The 17,699-nt window shown below is 46.3% G+C and overlaps 1 protein-coding gene across 1 annotated transcript in view; it reads right to left on the bottom strand.

Moving 5' to 3' along the window:
• LOC142365578 (ADP-ribosylation factor-like protein 15) overlaps nucleotides 1-17,699 on the bottom strand; it is a 141,123-nt gene that overhangs the window by 35,119 nt on the left and 88,305 nt on the right. The window lies entirely within an intron of this gene.

Below are 17,699 nucleotides of genomic sequence, written 5' to 3'. Positions count from 1 at the left end.
TCCCATCAGAAGGGAATCGCCTACGACAATTACCCTCCTTTTTTTCTTAACTGGGGCAGTCATAATGTGTGAGGCTGACTGACGCACCCTAGGCAACCCCCTGCATGGACCTTCAGTCACATCCTCATTTCCCTGGCCCTCAAATTCCAGAGCTCCATATCTGTTGTGTAAGGTCAACTGGGAAGGTGAGGGAGGCTGGGAGGGGATTCGCCTGCTGCCCCGAGCAGGGACCTGTTTCCATTCCCCCCCCTCCATCTCTTAGGTCCCCTCCTTCTGCTTGGTGGCGAGAGGGTAGGGGGTCCTCTGCTTCTTGTGGAGCCTCCATCTGCTGCCTTGGCCTCAGGGATGGTAGGGTGCGGCTCCACCAATCTATGTCTCTCTCACACTCCCTGATACTCCTTAACCTCTCCACTTCCTCCTTCAGCTCTGCCACCAGGCTGAGCAGATCATTTACCTGGTCACACCAAACACAGCTGTTGTTTCTGCTGTCCTCCTGTCCTCCTATATGACTGCCAGGCTCAGGCACTCCCTGCAGCCAGAGACCTGGACAGCTGTGTGTTTGTGTGGGACCTCTGTCTGGGCTGCCACATTCCTTCTGGCAATGGCTTTGGGGGGAGTGGAAACCATGGCTAGATGACCACAAGCTGAGCTACTGTTTAGAGCCAGGAGGGGGACTGTGCCCTATCTGCATGCCTTCTCTGCATGCCTTGCCTGTGTAAACTGCCATGCAAATTGCCATTCCGTGCCCTTCTGACCTTTTGTGCTTGAGTTTGTCCAGGAACTCCTTGTTCGTAGAATCATAGAATCATAGAATCATAGAATGGTTTGTGTTGGAAGGGACCTTTAAAGGTCATCTAGTCCAACAACCCTGCAGTCAACAATGACATCTTGAACTAGATCAGGTTACTTAGAGCCCTGTCCAACCTGACCTGGAATGTTTCCAGGGATGGGACATCTAACCCCTCTCTGTGCAATTTGTTCCTACTCTGCTCAAAGTACTTCCTTCCAGAACAAAAAATGGTCAAAGCTGGTAGGACTGTTACCCCACACACCACATTACCCATGAAGCAGCAAAGCAGGTGGGAAAGGCCCCAGTTTTGGTCCCTTCTCCTGGAATGGTCCTTCAGTGTTCCTCTGGGACCCTCCACACTAACCTCTTCTGAGCATTCACACACGATAACCCAGAGCATGCAACACATACCATTAACATCATGTTATGAAAGCACCAGTCTGTCTGGTTACAACACCCCCGCATGTCTTCAAGCCTTTTGGGAAGAACAAAAAAAAAAAAGAAAAGAAAAAAAAAAGAAACAATCCACAGAAAAAAAATAATGATGTGTCAAGGTCATAACTTATGGCCCAGGAAAGACTTAAGCCAAGAGCTATGCAGTGTGGGTGCAGCCAGGCTGCTCCAGAGGGACTCCACCTCCATGAGTATTGACATCAGCCACTACACACCCCTGTGGCGTAGGCACACCCTGAGGGGTGGCTGCCTTCAAGAACACGTACAGTCAATGAGAGAGTTCAAATGTCAAACCCAGCTACAACAAGCACCCAAATCCATGGCAGCACCTTGCACACCTCAGCTCTGAAAAGCCCGAGAGGCTTTCTTGGTCCAGCAAAAATAGGTCAGGTGTCTCTTGGTCTTGTCAAGGTTGGACAAAGAGGCCTTAGCCAGCAGAAGACCAACAGCAGCCATGCTTCTAATGCTGACAGAAATCAACAACCGTAAAGTAACATGGTAATCAGGCATAAACCCAAAACTAGAGGCAACATTTATCTAAACACATTTGAGTTGCCATGATTTCTTTTCCCGTTTTAGACAAGACCATGAAAACAGTTTTGATCTCTAGCCCTTTATTTCCTTTATGACATGTTCATCCATGCAGGCCTCCTGGCGTTTTTGCCTGCCTTCCTCTTTGTTGGGATGCATTGCTTTTGAGCTTGGAGGAGGTGATCCTTGAATATTAACCAGAAGAGGCCAAAGTCTGCTCTCCTGAAGTCCAGCGTAGTGAGCTTGCTGCGCACCCTCCTCGCTGCCCTAAGGATCTTAAACTCCACCATTTCATGGTCACTGCAGCCAAGGCTGCCCTTGAGCTTCACATTCCCCACCAGCCCCTCCTTGTTGGTGAGCACAAGGTCCAGCATAGCACCTCTCCTTGTGGGTTCCTCTGTCTCTTGGAGAAGGAAGTTGTCATCAACGCAGTCCTGGAACCTCCTGGATTGCTTATGCCCTGCTGTGTTTTCCCTCCAACAGATGTTGCGGTGGCTGAAGTCCCCCATGAGGACCAGGGCTTTTGAACGTGAAGCTGCTCCTATCTGCCTATAGAGGGCCTCATCCTCTTGGTCTTCCTGGTCGAGTAGCCTGTAGCAGACTCCCACTATAATGTCACCAGTCCCTGCCTTGCCTTTAATCCTGACCCATAAGCTCTGGGTGGTCTCCTCATCCATCCCCAGGCAGAGCTCCCTGCTGCTCTTTGACATAGAGGGCGACATCCCCTCTTTGTCTCCCCTGCCTGTCCTTCCTAACGAACCCATATCCTTTCATTCCAACACTCCAGTCATAGGAGCCATCCCACCATGTCTCCGTGATGCCAGTAAGATCATAGCCCTGCAGGCGTGTGCACGTCTCTAACTGCTATTGCTTGTTCCCCATGCTACATGCATTTGCATAGAGGCATTTAAGTTGGGCCCCTCCAATGGAGCTGAATTGCTGGCTGGAGTGTCTGGAGTTCCTTTGTGCTGTCCTTCAGGTGCTCTCTTGCTGACCTGTGATCCTTCTCCAGGCCCTGGGCATCTACTGCTGGCACTGGCATCAAACTGGTAGCAGTGGGATGGATTGAGGTCCCCCTCTCTTTTTTCCAATTTTAGACACTGGTAGGCAATAACTTCCAAATCAGACTACTGAAAGGACTGCCACGCCCTGAAAAGCAGAGGAGGGATTTGGTTTGCTTTTTATTTGGGAACTATTTGTAGTACTCCCGGATGCTTACATATAGCAACAGTAGCTAAAAACTCTTGCCATCTTTGGCTGACCAGGAGACTGCACCTCTTCTCCAGGAATGTGGATTCAAGCATAGCTATCCATGTATTCATCACCTCTAGGCTGAGTATCACCAAGCGTTACATGCCAGGGATAAGGTATTTCAACTGAATCAACACACAGCATGCTCTGCAAAGCAGCATGTGGAGATTGCTCACCCATGCCGGGCTGCTTGCTGATTTGTTACCAGATTCTTTCCAAGATCTGGTGCTTGATTTCATGCTAATGAGTGGGAGTGGATCCTTTCCCCATAAATTTCTGTGATGATGGCAGTTGAGAGATCATTGGTATGGGCCAAATCACGGGAGGGAGGCTCATTTCCACAGCAGTTGACTTCAACAACTAAATACTTGTGGTGGTGTCTCAACCAGAAAACAATTATTAGTTCAGCAAAATTTCCTTTGCAACAGCATTGTGATTATAGGAACAGTTTCAACTCCTACAAAGAAAAAATGGAAAGCACCATCTCAGAGCACTATATTGAGTTTCACTAGGCACTCATGTCACATTACTGCATATTTTGAGAGCATATGCCTGCTACATTTTTGTCCAAACAAAAAGTATATTTACGAAGTTGCATGGAAAGCTTATGAAATACCCAACAAATGCTTCCTCACATAGAAGTAAGAGCAGGGAGGAGCCAAAAAAACCCGCGACAGATTTCTTTTACCCAATTCTGTTTGTCAGTTGGAAAGTACAACAGAGGCGAAATAAATAGATAAATCGAGGCAGAGACCATTCCACAATTTAGATTCCCCGTGCCTTCCCTGTTCCAACTGCTCCTAGTTTTCTGCTCTATCAGAGAATCTACTCACTTCAGTAAATAGTACTTTTTGTTAGTCAAGGCTTGTATTAAAAAAATAATTTGCAGCCTTGATGCTAGATTTCTAATACTTGCTATTCATATGCAGCTCTACACATCAAGAATGGTATTGTACCACTGCAGAAAAACAGCTACCTAAGGCACGGGCTTTAGAAAGCAATCATTGTAGATCCTGTACAATACAGCAAAAGCTCCAGTTCAACTGGACCAGGGAGAGGAAGAGAACATAATATTGTTACTTTTCAGAAATGGGGGTTTGTTGATTTAAAAACAAAACAAGTAATGTACCTCACACGGCCATAGTAGGCCCTAGACAGCTCAACTGACAATATGGAGCTACACACAAACAAGTGATACTTAAGCCCTTTCAGGTAATGCACAAAAAGAAAGCGAACATGAAGAAGTGGATTCTTATTATTCTCATACATTACATATGTGCATGATGCAAGTTAGCCTGAATTAACTCAGTGAATCTTCACACACAGCTTAGTGCTTACTTACCTAAATGATTTTTAAATGGATTTTAATTAAGCTGAAACTTGTGTATAGACTAGACTGTAGCTCAGCATGTACTTACTATCAAAAAAACATAAGGAAACAAAACAGAAATCTATGAACAGAGGTTGAAAACAGTGCACTGGGTGAAGAACTGGCTGAACGACAGGGCTCAAAGGGTTGTAGTGAATGGAGCTATATCTGGCTGGCGACCGGTCACTAGTGGTGTTCCTCAGGGGTCAATTCTAGGGCCAGTTCTGTTCAATATTTTTATCAGTGATCTGGATACAGGAGTTGAATGCACCCTTAGAAAGTTTGCTGATGATACCAAACTGGGAGGTGCTGTGGAGTCTCTCGAGGGACAAGAGGCCTTGCAGAGGAATCTAGACAGATTAGGGCATTGGGCAATTGTCAATGGCATGAAATTTAACAAGATCAAATGCTGGATTCTGCACCTGGAACAGAGTAATGCCGGGCACAACTATAAATTGAGAGAAGAGTGGTTGGGAAGCAGCCCTGCAGAAAGGGATCTGGGGGTTGTCACGTTAAAGGGGGGGGTAAGGGGAGTCTGATATTCAACTTGCCTGCCAGAGCCCTTCCAAGGACTTTCACTGAAACAGTTTCGCAAAGTTGAAATAATAGGTAATTTATTCAAGCGACAGTTATCACAGATTCGGAATTGCCGTTGATAAATTCACTGTCTACAAAAGTTGAGCTCAAAGTAATAGTTTAGCGCTTTAGTTAACCATATGTTCCCGGGGGTACGTCTGACAAAGTCAGAGGCGCGACTCTTACCAAAAAGGCGTCCCTTCTTGGGGGGGGAAGAGAGGTTCAGGCCCGTCGACCCGTCCGTCAGGTGAAGTTCTCGCTTGGCTCCTCCTCCCAAAGAGAGTTTTCAAGTGCCAATTTTTATATGTTTGGAAATCTTTTTGCGAGGTGGGACTAAGTCAATTATTGTGTATCGATTGGCTCTTGGCATGGAATGTCATGTCATCAGAAGCGGGACTCAGCAGTGTGACACGCCTTCGGAGCGGGCATCTTGGTATGTGCATTCGAGGGCTATCTGTGCTTTATCCAAAGCAATCTCTGAAGCAATCTCTGGCTGCGCAGCCTCCACGGGCCCACAGATCACTGAGTTTACAGTGATGGGCTATCCCCCCTTACTTTTGTCTGATAAGATAAGCACCAGTTATTTACTTCCTTTGTTAGCTCTTCGGCTCTTGATGCCTCAGTCCGTTTTTCTTTTGTCTTGCATTCGACAAGTCCAGCAAGGCCATCGATTACAGGGGTGCTGGTCGACAGTAGGCTCAACATGAGTCAGCAGTGTGCCCTGGCAGCTAAGAGGGCAAACCGCATCCTGGGGTGCATTCAACACAGCATAATCAGCTGGTCAAGAGAGGTGATTATCCCACTGTATTCAGCGTTGGTGTAGCCTCACCTTGAATACTGCGTGCAATTCTGGGCCCCACAATTTAAGAAGGATGTTAAGCTTAAATGCGCCCAGAGGAGGGCAACAAAGATGGTGAAAGGGCTGGAAGGCATGTCCTATGAGGAGTGGCTGAGGACTCTGGGTCTGTCTAGTTTGGAGAAAAGGAGGCTGAGGGGCAACCTTATTGCTCTCTAGAGCTTCCTGAGGAGGGGAAGTGGAGAGGGAGCTGTTGATCTCTTCTCCCTGGTATCCAGTGACAGGACACATGGGAATGGTTCAAAGCTGCACCAGGAGAGGTTTAGACTAGACATTAGGAAGCATTTCTTTACCAAGAGGGTGGTCAAACACTGGAACAGGCTTCCTAGAGAGGGGATGATTGATGCCCCAAGCCTGTTGGTGTTTAAGAGGCATTTGGATAGTGCCCTTAATAACATGCTATAATTTTTGGTCAGCTCTGAAGTGGTCAGGCAGTTGGACTAGATGATCGTTGTAGGTCCCTTCAAACTGAACTGTTCTATTCTAAACACCACTTATTCACTTGATAGTGATTAGAGAAAAAACTACCTGGAGAGCAGAAAGAATTAAAACACCTATTTTCATACAGCTGACTATTTTAACACAAATTTCAGGCTGCTCTACTATGTGAAAATAGTAGCATATTAACATGTTGCTTTCTTCTCATTCTGTAGGCTTTTTAGTGTCTGTGTCGATGCCCTGAAGTTTCCTATGTGAAATTAAGATCTGTCAGTCTCTCAACTCAGAGCCCTAAATGCAACAGTATATTAAAAAAAATAATTCCATTTCCCTTCATTACTCATAAAACCACTCCGATTTCCCACTTTCAGAATAGGCATTTATTAATGCAAATGCATCAGGCATCAAATTTTTTCCTTATGTTTCAGACTGCAATATTGCCAAAAGTACAAATTTCTATTTATTCAAATTTATTTTGTACTTATACTGCGTATAGAATACTGAATGTGTCAACTCAAAAAAAAACCCAAAAACCAAAAACCCCACACTGCAGTCTGAGTTGCACCCTCTGCTGAAAGAAGTTTCACTTATAAAATCTAACAAGACCACAGCTGTACAAATACAGAATAATCCTCGAGACAATCTAAAGCAATTGAGATATCCAGTACTGGGAACTTTCTGAAGGGATACTTGCAGCTTTAAATGGAGTGAGGTCAAGAAACAATGGACAAATTGAATCCTGAGAGGTTGAGACTGGATATAAGAAAAATACTTTTTCTCCATGGGAACAGTCCAGCAGTGGAACATGTCACCCAGAGAGGCCCTGTAGTCCTTGTCTTTGATGGTTTCTTCCCCTAGGTTTTCAAGGTCAGAACTAAGCTGGATAAAGCCTTAAGCAAGCTAGTCAGACCTCAAGCTGACCTTGCTTTGACCACAAGGTTGGACTATAGACGTTCCAAGATCCCTTCCAGTCTCAACTGTCCTGTGAACACAGTACAAAGTCTACAGAGCTCTTCTCTGATCTTTCATCTACACAAGTCTCAGGTGACATTTTCCAACAAATATAGCTTGTAAGTTGACGGAGTCCTTGCAAAGCTACCATCATGAGAGGGAGTTCAAAAAAGCTTGAACAGCTTCCAGTCTGCTCGCTCCAATGTAGGCATGTTTATTCACTGCCAGTTTTGCTCAGGTGTTCAAACCCAAGCACCCACATTAGCTTAATCACAGGACGAGTAGCCATTGCCCAAGTTACTGTTTCGTTACCAGTGAAAGCATTTCTAGATGTGTATCACAACAGAGGGGTTTTTTTTTCTTTGTTTTTACAGTAAAGGGGGGAAGAGAAGCCTCTCCCATATTAACTGGAAAGGAATTGTCAAGCCTCTGCCTGTGCTTCTGGGGGAGCTGTGGGACCTATTCTGTATCCTCATTTGCACAGTGGGCAGGTTGTCAGCCTGAGTTAAAACAAGACCTGAGGTCTAGTTTGTATTCCCAGCTGGGCCAGCTACCTGGGGTTTAAAACACTCATAATTTTGGGTGTGAGGGCTGCGTGAGTTGACAAGGGAATTAGACCATGGCTCTAAAGGACTTTTCTTTCAATGCAAGGTCAGCTCAAGCAGCTCCAACTCTCCTCCTCACCCTATTTTCCTCGCGGTCTGAATGGACACAGGCAGCGAACAGCAGGGGCAGGAGCCTGAGTCTGCACTGCAGCCAGGGGGGTGGTGGTAGACACAGGGCCTCAGGAGCAGTGGCCTTGCCAGCACCCAGCAGCAGAGCACCCCAGCTCCGCTGTCTGGGCAGGCAAGCTGCACATACCACCAGCACCTTTGGGCTGGCAGGGACAGACCTGTCTCAATTTTTTCTTAAAAAATCGGGGTACTCCCCTCAGCTGCCCGCCTGCTTTTCACTTACTCCACTCCTCTGCCTCCATGCCTCGCACATCAGTTGCCACAGTCTGTTTCCTCTCTGCTCCCACTTCTCTCCACTTTTGGAAGAAAGAGAAGATGGAACCACCTTCTTTCCTAGTTAACCATCTGTCATCAAAATCTCCTTCAAAAAAATAAAATGGCAGTGACTCCCCCAAGCATAAAACCCAACAAAAAGTCATGTTTCACTGCTTGCACATCTCCAGAGTTAGGTAACTGAAGGAAGGGGTTAAAAGGGATTTTAGTAGAAGTAGCATTACCTAATAGTTGCTGTGTATTTAAAAAACTGATAGTGCTTATCTATTGTCTAAATTAACTGAAGCAGAGAGTCTTGCAACTCCATACAAAGGGGTTAGTTCCTGATAGGGGCTGGGAGTCGCTAGAACAGGTCAAGACCGACCCTGCTGTATGGATGGGAGCCAGGAGAGAACTGAATTTGCGAAGAAACAAAGGTCAATCAGCGGACACCGTGATGAAGAGGATGGGCCTTCATCTTGGGACCCCTGACGACCACCACCAGGAGGCACTGCACAAGCGCAGCTGGGAGGAGTCTATGGAAATTACTTCTTGGAACTGATTTTAATATGGAAATTACTTCTTGGAACTGATTTTAGTATGAAGCGGGGATAGGTTATGCATAGGTATAGGCGTACTGGTAAATCTAATGCATATGTAATACTTGACTGTGTAAGTTGAAGAGACAAGTTGCTGCTCGGCGCACACGACTTTGGTGGGACTACCCCCCCGTCCTGCCCGGCGCCAAATAAACATATCTACTTTACAATCTTGCAGATTGTGGAGTCTGTTTTCCGCACGTCATAACACTGGTGGGTCACCTCTTTCTAGAGGAACATACTGGGAGGGACAAACTCAGAAAGCCTCATGATGCTGAAAGTGGCATGAAGAATCTCTGTCCATTACAATGGCAGCACCCGGCACTGCCAACCAGCAGCTCCTAAGCTTTCCTTCTCTACAGCCACATGTTCATGGGGCAGATTGTCCTTCACTATGGCGCCAGGGGTCTTCGTCTCTCAGAACTGACAATGGTTTGTAATACACCAACCTCAGGCACCCAGGTAAGTTCAAGCAGCGCAACACACCATCCTGCTGGGGGGAGACGGCCAGGCCATATAGTTTGTTATTAGGCCCTCTGTTGCTTTCTGTAAGTTTAGGCTGCCCCAAAAGTGGACTTCGGGGAAAAAAAGAAAAATAAAAAAATAAAATAAAACATGCACCTTTTAACCCATCTTTGATAAATTCACTTCTAATAAGCAACAAAGATACATCCAAGTAAGTAAGCCACATCTGTTAAAAGTGAGCAACATGTATATAAATACTCTATTGTCTTGCTATAGAAGTAATGATTCTTGAAATTTTAAACTGGCTATATAAAATGTTATAGTTGATTTAGATAAGTTAAGACAGCATGAAGAAAGAAAGTTTTCATCCCAGGTTTTCACTGTGTCAAAATAAAAAAGAATGCTTCAAGAAAAATCTCAACTCTTAAACTTCAAAGAAAAATATCCCATATAAAGTCTCCAAGGCTGGGAAAGGTTTTCTAATGCTCCATGAGCAAGGAATAAAAAGTAACCAAGTATAACTTAGAGTTATGGGATAAACCAGAAACATCTGTATTTATTGTACATAGGTATGTTTCACAACATCTAGCTAAAACCAGAATAAAATTATAGTGAATTTAAAATGCTTACTCAATTATTTAAATGCTGCATTAATATTTGTTAAGTTTATAAAGAAAATTAACTGGTTAATTAAAATATCTCAGTGCAACATGTGCTTATTTTGATAAAACTGGAGTAGAGGAAAAAAAATCGAAACCAGGAAAGTCTCTCTTGTTCTACTTAAAAACTGTCAGAAAATGATGTTGCCACCAAGCACGAAAAGATACAATTTGGAGACAAAGTTCAGAGCAGTCATCCCAGTAGCCATAGATAATACCTCTAAGAAAAAAAAAAAAAAAGACAAAGAACAGCTCTGTGTCCACTCCACATAAAGGAAATTAATTGTTCTTATCCTGGTGTTTGTCCTGGTTTAGGACCAACCGGCAACAAAGGACCATGTGGTCACTCTATCGCTCCTCCCCCTGCTGGGGTGGGGAGGTGAATGGAAAGGAAAAGGCAAAACTCCTGGGTCGGGTCAGGATAAAGGCAGTTTAACAGAACTGCAAAGGAAACAAACAATAAAAAAAATAATAGTGATAAAAATAATATACAAAACAAACAGCAGAATGCATGGAGCAACCCTCACCACCCTATGCCCAGTGCGCTCCTGAGCAGCAATTGACCTCTAAGAAGTGAGGATGATGTCACATGGTATCGAATACCCCATTGGTTTGGCCAGTTTGGGTCAGCTGGTCCAGTTGTGTCCCCTCCTGACTTCTTGTGAAAATTAACCCTACGCCAGCAAAACCGAGGACATTATCCACCCCTTATTCTATACAATCTATGTCATGCCCAGGTCCCCCATTTTCCAGCTGATCACCACCACTTTCCCAGTCTTTAATACATACACACAGAAATCATTCCCTTAGTCCATGGGCCATTCCTCTAAAATACCCATTGAGTTCATTTCATCCATGATGTTGGGCTCCATCTGTCATAACAGTCTTTCAGGGCAGGAGAGATGATGTGTGGTGTTGGATGGTCACATGCTATATCTGGAGCTCGTGGCTGGTGTATCTGGTGCAGCCCATGCCCATAGTCTGAGGGCTCAAGATGTCTGTCTTGATGAAGTTGCCGAGTGCCAGTCATTGAAGCAAGGTCTGTTCCTATCACTGCTGCTCATAGTTTCATCAAAGTCCATCCTTCATTAATTTGGGTGATTCTGACTGTAATACCATTGATATAACATATAACAGCTATAGTATTGATGACAGTGACAGGGTCATTAATCAGTTAACATCATACAACTTAACTTATTGGCTATTCTCACCCAAAATCAAATCCCCGTGAGGTACACATTAGACTTCCCCACCCTTCCGCATCACCCACCAACTGTACACAGGTGCCAGACCAAAAGCAATCCCACGGATGGGTTTACATTTGCCCGAGGCAAGACTAACCCAAACTGTCTTCCCTAACATATTCCTCATGTGCACAACAAGGACTTCATTCTCTCCTACAGGGCGCTGAGGTTTTGATTGGGCAGGACCAGCCCAGTTGGTGGACCCCCTAATGGTAACTAACCAGGAGGCCTTTAATAAATGAGTACCCCAGTTTTAGAAAGTCCAATCACCCAGCGCTCTCAGGGTAGTTTTTAGCAGCCCATTGTACCATTTGATCTTCCCAGAGGCTGGTGCATGGTAGGAGATGTGATACACCCACTCAATGCATAGCCCAGGAGTCTAAGAGGCTGTTACGACAATGAGTCCCCTTGTCGGACTCAATTCTTTATGGGGTGCGATGTCACCATAAACCTTGCTTTTCAAGGCCCAGGATAGTGTTCTGGGCAGTGGCATGGGGCACAGGGTAGGGTAGGTTTCCAGCCATCTGGTGGTGGCCTCCACCTTTGTGAGCACATAGCGCTTGCCTTGGCGGGTTTGTGGCAGTTTGATGGAGTCAGTCTACCAAGACTCCCCATATTTATATTTTAGCCATCGTCCTCCATACCACTGAGGCTTTACCCCCTTGGCTTGCTTGATTGCAGCGCATGTTTCACATTCATGGATAACCTGTGCGATGGTGTCCATGGTCAAGTCCACCCCTCGGTCACGAGCCCGTCTGTATGTCTCGTCTCTTCCTTGGTGGCCCGAGTTGTCATGGGCCCACCAAGCCATAAATCCTTATGTTGCCAGTCCAGATCCACCTGAGCCACTTCAATCTTGGCAGCCTGATCCACCTGGTGGTTTTGATGTTCCTCAGTGGCCCGACTCTTAGGGATGTGGGCGTCCACGTGACGGACTTTTACAACCAGCTGCTCCAGCCAGGCAGCAATATCTTGCCACCATGGGGCAGCCCAGATGGGTTTGCCTCTGCGCTGCCAGTAGTTCTTCTTCCATCACTGTAGCCACCCCCACAAGGCATTGGCCACCATCCAGGAGTCGGTGTAAAGATAGAGCACTGGCCACTTCTCTCGATCAGCAATGTGTAAAGCCAGCTGGATGGCTTTCACCTCTGCAAAATGGCTGGACTCACCTCCTCCCTTGGCAGTTTCCGCGACTTGTCGTGTAGGGCTCCATATAGCAGCCTTCCACCTCCGCTGCTTCCCCACAATGCGACAGGACCCATCCGTGAACAGGGCATACTGTTTCTCATCTTCTGACAGTTTATTACACAGTGGGACCTCTTCAGCACACGTCACCTCCTCGTTCTCGTGTGACATTCAGAAATCTTTGCCTTCTGGCCAGTCCATGATTACCTCCAGAATTCCTGGGTGACTGGGATTTCTCATTCAGGCCCGCTGTGTGATCAGCGTGACCCACTTACTCCACGTAGCATCGGTGGCATGATGCGTAGAGGGGACCCTCTCTTTGAACATCCAGCCCAGGACCGCCAGTCAGGATGCTAAGAGGAGCTTTGCTTCAGTGCCAACCACTTCTGAAGCAGCTAGAACACCTTCATATGCTGCCAGAATCTCTTTTTCAGTGGGAGTATAGCGGGCCTCGGATCCTTTGCATCCCTGGCTCCAAAACTCTAGGGGTCGACCTTGAGTCGACCCTGGTGCTTTCTGCCAAGGACTCCTAGTAGGGCCATTCTCCCCGGCTGCGGTGTAGAGCACGTTTTTAACATCTTGCCCTGACCGGACTGGACCAAGGGCTACGGCATGAACTATCTCCCGTTTAATTTGTTCAAATGCCTGTTGTTGCTCAGGGCCCCATTTCGAAATCATTCTTCTTCCGGGTCACTTGACAGAGAGGGCTTACAGTCTGGCTGTAATTTGGGATGTGCATCCTCCAAAAACCCACAACACCCAGGAAGGCCTGTGCTTCCTTTTTGCTGGTTGGTGGAGACATAGCTGCTATTCTGTTGAAAACATCCACTGGGATTTGATGATGCCCATCCTGCCATTTTATTCCCAAAAACTGGATCTCTTGCGCAGGTCCCTTGACTTTACTTTGTTTCATGGTGAAACCGGCTTTCAGAAGGATCTGAACTATTTTCTCCCCTTTCTCAAAAACTTCTTCTGCTGTATCGCCCCAAACAATGATGTCATCGATGTGCTGTAGATGTTCTGGAGCTTCACCCTTTTCCAGTGCAGTCTGGATTAGTCCATGGCAAATGGTGGGACTGTGTTTCCACCCCTGGGGCAGTCAATTCCAGGTGTACTGGATGCCCCTCCAGGTGAAAGCAAACTGTGGCCTGCACTCTGCTGCCAAAGGGATTGAAAAAAAAATCATTAGCAATTTCTATGGTGATATACCACTTGGCTGCCTTTGACTCCAGCTGATAGTGAAGTTCTAGCATGTCCGGCACGGCAGCACTCAGCGGTGGTGTGACTTCATTCAGGCCACGGTAGTCTACTGTCAGTCTCCAGTCTCCAGTAGATTTTCTCACTGGCCATATGGGACTGTTAAAGGGTGAGCGAGTTTTGCTGATCACTCCTTGACTCTCCAGCTGGCGGATCAGCTCATGAATGGGGACCAGGGAATCTCGGTTGGTGCGATATTGCCTTGGGTGCACCGTTGTGGTTGTGATTGGCACCTGTTGTTCTTCAACCCTCAGCAACCCCACAACGGAAGGATCCTCCGAGAGACCAGGCAAAATAGACAGATGTTTAATTTCTTCTGTCTCCAAAGCAGCTATGCCAAAAGCCCATCAGTACCTTTTTGACTCCTTGAAATACCCTCTCCTAAGTCTATCCAAAGGATGTACGGAGCCTCGGGGCCAGTCACAATGGGGTGCTTCTGCCACTCCTTCCCAGTGAGGCCCACTTTAGCCTCCAATACACTCAGCTCTTGGGACCCCCCTGTCACTCCAGAAATGGAAATGGACTCTCACCCTTTGAACTCTGATGGCATTAAAGTACACTGTGCACCAGTGTCCACTAGACCCTTATACTCTTGTGGATCTGACGTGCCAGGCCACCGAATCCACACAGTCGAATAAACACGGTTGTCCTTTTCCTCCACCTGGCTGGAGGCAGGGCCCCTCTAATCCTGGTCAGAGTATTTGCTGCTCACTTCCTGTAAAAAAGACTTGGAGGTCCCTTCAAGAGGATCAGAAGTACAATCAAACTGTCTACGTTGTCTGGAGAGCTGGCTGCTGGAAACTGGAGTGGCATTTTTCCTGGAAGAATCCCCTTTTCCTGGCTACTTACCCACTCGTGCATCTAGGGTTGAGGTAGGTTTTCCATCCCACTTCCTCATGTCCTTTCCGTGGTCACGCAGGTAGAACCACAGGGTGCCTCATGTTGTATACCCTCTGTATCCTCTCTCTTGAGTAGAGGAACGCCTACTCCTAATAGCTAAGATACTGGCCCATACAGGTGGGTAGTAGGACATATTCTCTTTGAATCGCTGGAACTACCGTGAGAGTTTCTCCACAGCCAAGATGAGGGAGGAAGAGAGACTTTCTTCATATTGCCGTAGTCGGACAGCCACCTCATCCACCGCTGGATTGCCTCTTCACCTCTCCAGTCTACTACTGCCAGTGAGTTGGCATATGAGGATGGTGCGCTCCGTACAAACTGCCTACACATGGGTCTTGTGCACTGGACTTCATTTGGGTCTGTGGGTAACCGCTCATTGTCCGGGTCATAGTAAACCAGCTCCCAAATGGCTAGTTCCCTCAGGTACTGGATACCTCTCTCCATATTGGTCTGCTTGCCTGCATAACATACAACCACCTCACTGAAGGGATACCTTTCCCTCACATGTAACAGAAGTCGCTTCCAGAGGCTGAGGGCTTGTGTCTTTTTTCCAACTGCCTTGTCAATGTCCCCTTCCCTAGCCAGGCATCCCAGCTGCTTGGCTTCCCTGCTTTCTAATTCCAAGCTACTGCTGTCCCAGCACCGGAGCAGCCAGGTCACAATGTGTTCGCCATGGTCATGGCTGAAATCTTTCCACATATCTCGCAGCTCACTCAGGGACAGTGATGGAGTGACTATTTCTGTCTCTGCCTCCTTCTCCTGCTCTTGTGATGGCCTGGTCTCATCCTCATCCTTTACAGGGCAAACTGATTTCTTTGCGTATTTCTTCTTTTGTACAGAGGTGACTGATATAGGCATGGGTTTGTTTTCAGGTTTAGCTGCAGTGCCTGTCGCTGGGGTTTTGCCATGGGGGCTGGGACAGCGACAGCTGCGGGGCTGGCTGGGGGGGCTAGGGGTGGAGCAGACAGATCCTGTTGCAGGGGCTGGAGCAGCCTCCGTGGCTGGAGAAGCTGCAGAATTGCTTGGGGGGGCTGGGGCAGCCGTGGTATCTGTCGATATTTTTTTCCCCCCCTTCCCCTTGAGAGCACTGAATAATGTTGAACAGGGCTCGGTAGGCATGGGCCAGACCCCAGAACATTGCAATAATTTGTGTCTCCCTGGAATTTACAGGGTGGCAGCACACTTCCAAATATTCTACTAGTTTGTCAGGATTCTGCGCTTGCTCAGGGATGAAGTTCCAAAACACTGGGGGTGCCCACCGTCCTAGGCATTTGCCCATGCTTTTCCAAACACCCCACTACTCATAACTATCCAGCCTTGGGGCAGATCTCTGCGCGATGTTGTTAACTACTTGTTTAATCCTAAACAAGACCTGAAACCCATTCAGGAGACAAAACAATAGAAACATGCTGGCTTCAACATCCCACAGATACTCAAAATTCTCAAAAGCTGTTATGACTAGCCTGAAGGAGAAAGGAGGGGTGAAAGAGTGGGGGAAAGCATCCCCTCTGGTCTTCCCCATAGAGTGGGTTGAATTGTTGATAAATTCCGAGAGATGGCATCCCAGGTATGGAAATGACCACAGTGCTGCATACAAATACAAGCCTAACTTCATGCCGTGATGTTATCATATCATAAATCGATATTACACAGTACGACAAAATCATAATCCTAATCCTTTTCCCAGAGGTGATAAACATCACCACAGGGAACACATACAGCCGGTAAGGGTTTACATACCACAGCCATGTGACCAAAGAAAGCAACATTGTGACCAGCATCTATTTAATTAATTCAATAAATGCATATAAAAAATTATAACAAATTTGTTTTAACACACTCTGCTCAGCCCTGCCATTAACCCCACCCCACGTTAGGCGCCAAATAATATTGTTGTGGTTGAGCCCTGGCCGGCAACAAAGGACCACGCAGTCGCTCTATTGCTCCTCCCCCTGCTGGGGTGGGGAGAAGAATGGAAAGAAAAAGGCAAAACTCGTGGGTCAGGTCGGGATAAGGGCAGTTTAACAGAACAGTAAAGGAAGCGAACAGCAACAAGAATAATACTGATAAGACGAATATACAAAACAAACAGCAGAATGCACAGAGCAACTCTCACCACTGGATGCCCAGCCCGCTCCTGAGCCTCGATTGACCTCTCAGAAGCGAGGATGATGTCACATGGTATTGAATACCCCATTTGTTTGGCCAGTTTGGGTCATCTGGTCCAGTTGTGTCCCCTCCTGGCTTCTTGTGAAAATTAACCCTATCCTGGCTGAACCCAGGACACTGTTAAAGATTTGTTTCTCTGATATCTTATTCTTTTTACTGAAGAACTCACACAGGGGAAAGTTATGTAACAAAGATGTTCAGAACACATAAATCACAGAAATCTACCCAATAAACAAAGATTATGCCATCACAATGTCTGACCGTGGACTAGCTGATTTTTCCAAGATTCAGTGGTACACTGCTGCTGCGTAGCAGAGAGGTTGTGAGTCCCCAAAACAACAAACAGGGAGCACACTCATGTTTTATGGGGACAGTGAACTGCCTGCTGAAGAACCAGTTCTGATTTCCTGGAGCTGATTATTGTCAATATTCACATATTTAGTTTTTCTTTACATATTTACCAGGCATTTACTTTCTTCCAGTGTCACAAAGCTCCTTCAAGCAGGAAAAATAGCAAGAACAGAGAATAAAACTGTCTATAAAATGGCTTTATATTTGATCCAATTCTTGTTCTTATTCATTATCAGTAATAATTATTCTCATTCCTAGCAAATAGAGGAGAGACTTTCCAAAGCACATACTGCAGAGACTTGCAAATTAATTCAAGTATTTTGTAAAATTTTTTCTTCATTAAGTGGTAGCATTCTCTAAATATACAGTTTACTATAGCATCTGGATCCTTTCATCATCCCATTACTCCCTTTGCTATTCTTGAAATATTCTTGTAACAAGGAAACATTTTCAAAACATGCTCTGGCATGTTCAAGCCCAAAGCTCACCAATGCAATTCAGCTATTCAAAATTTATGCCACCTCTTGTTTCCAATGTCAAATGTATCAGCATGTCCAGCTTAATTTAAAATTTCCCCAACACTCCTGCTTAGCATTCCCACTGCAACACAAATTACTGATGCCCTAAATAAAAAACAAACACACCCCCATCCACCCACCCCCCCAAACC

Source organism: Opisthocomus hoazin, chromosome W, assembly GCF_030867145.1.
Source record: "Opisthocomus hoazin isolate bOpiHoa1 chromosome W, bOpiHoa1.hap1, whole genome shotgun sequence".
NCBI lineage: Eukaryota > Metazoa > Chordata > Aves > Opisthocomiformes > Opisthocomidae > Opisthocomus > Opisthocomus hoazin.
The sequence above is the reverse complement of the archived record's forward strand: the minus strand, read 5'-3'. Positions and strand labels throughout refer to the sequence as shown.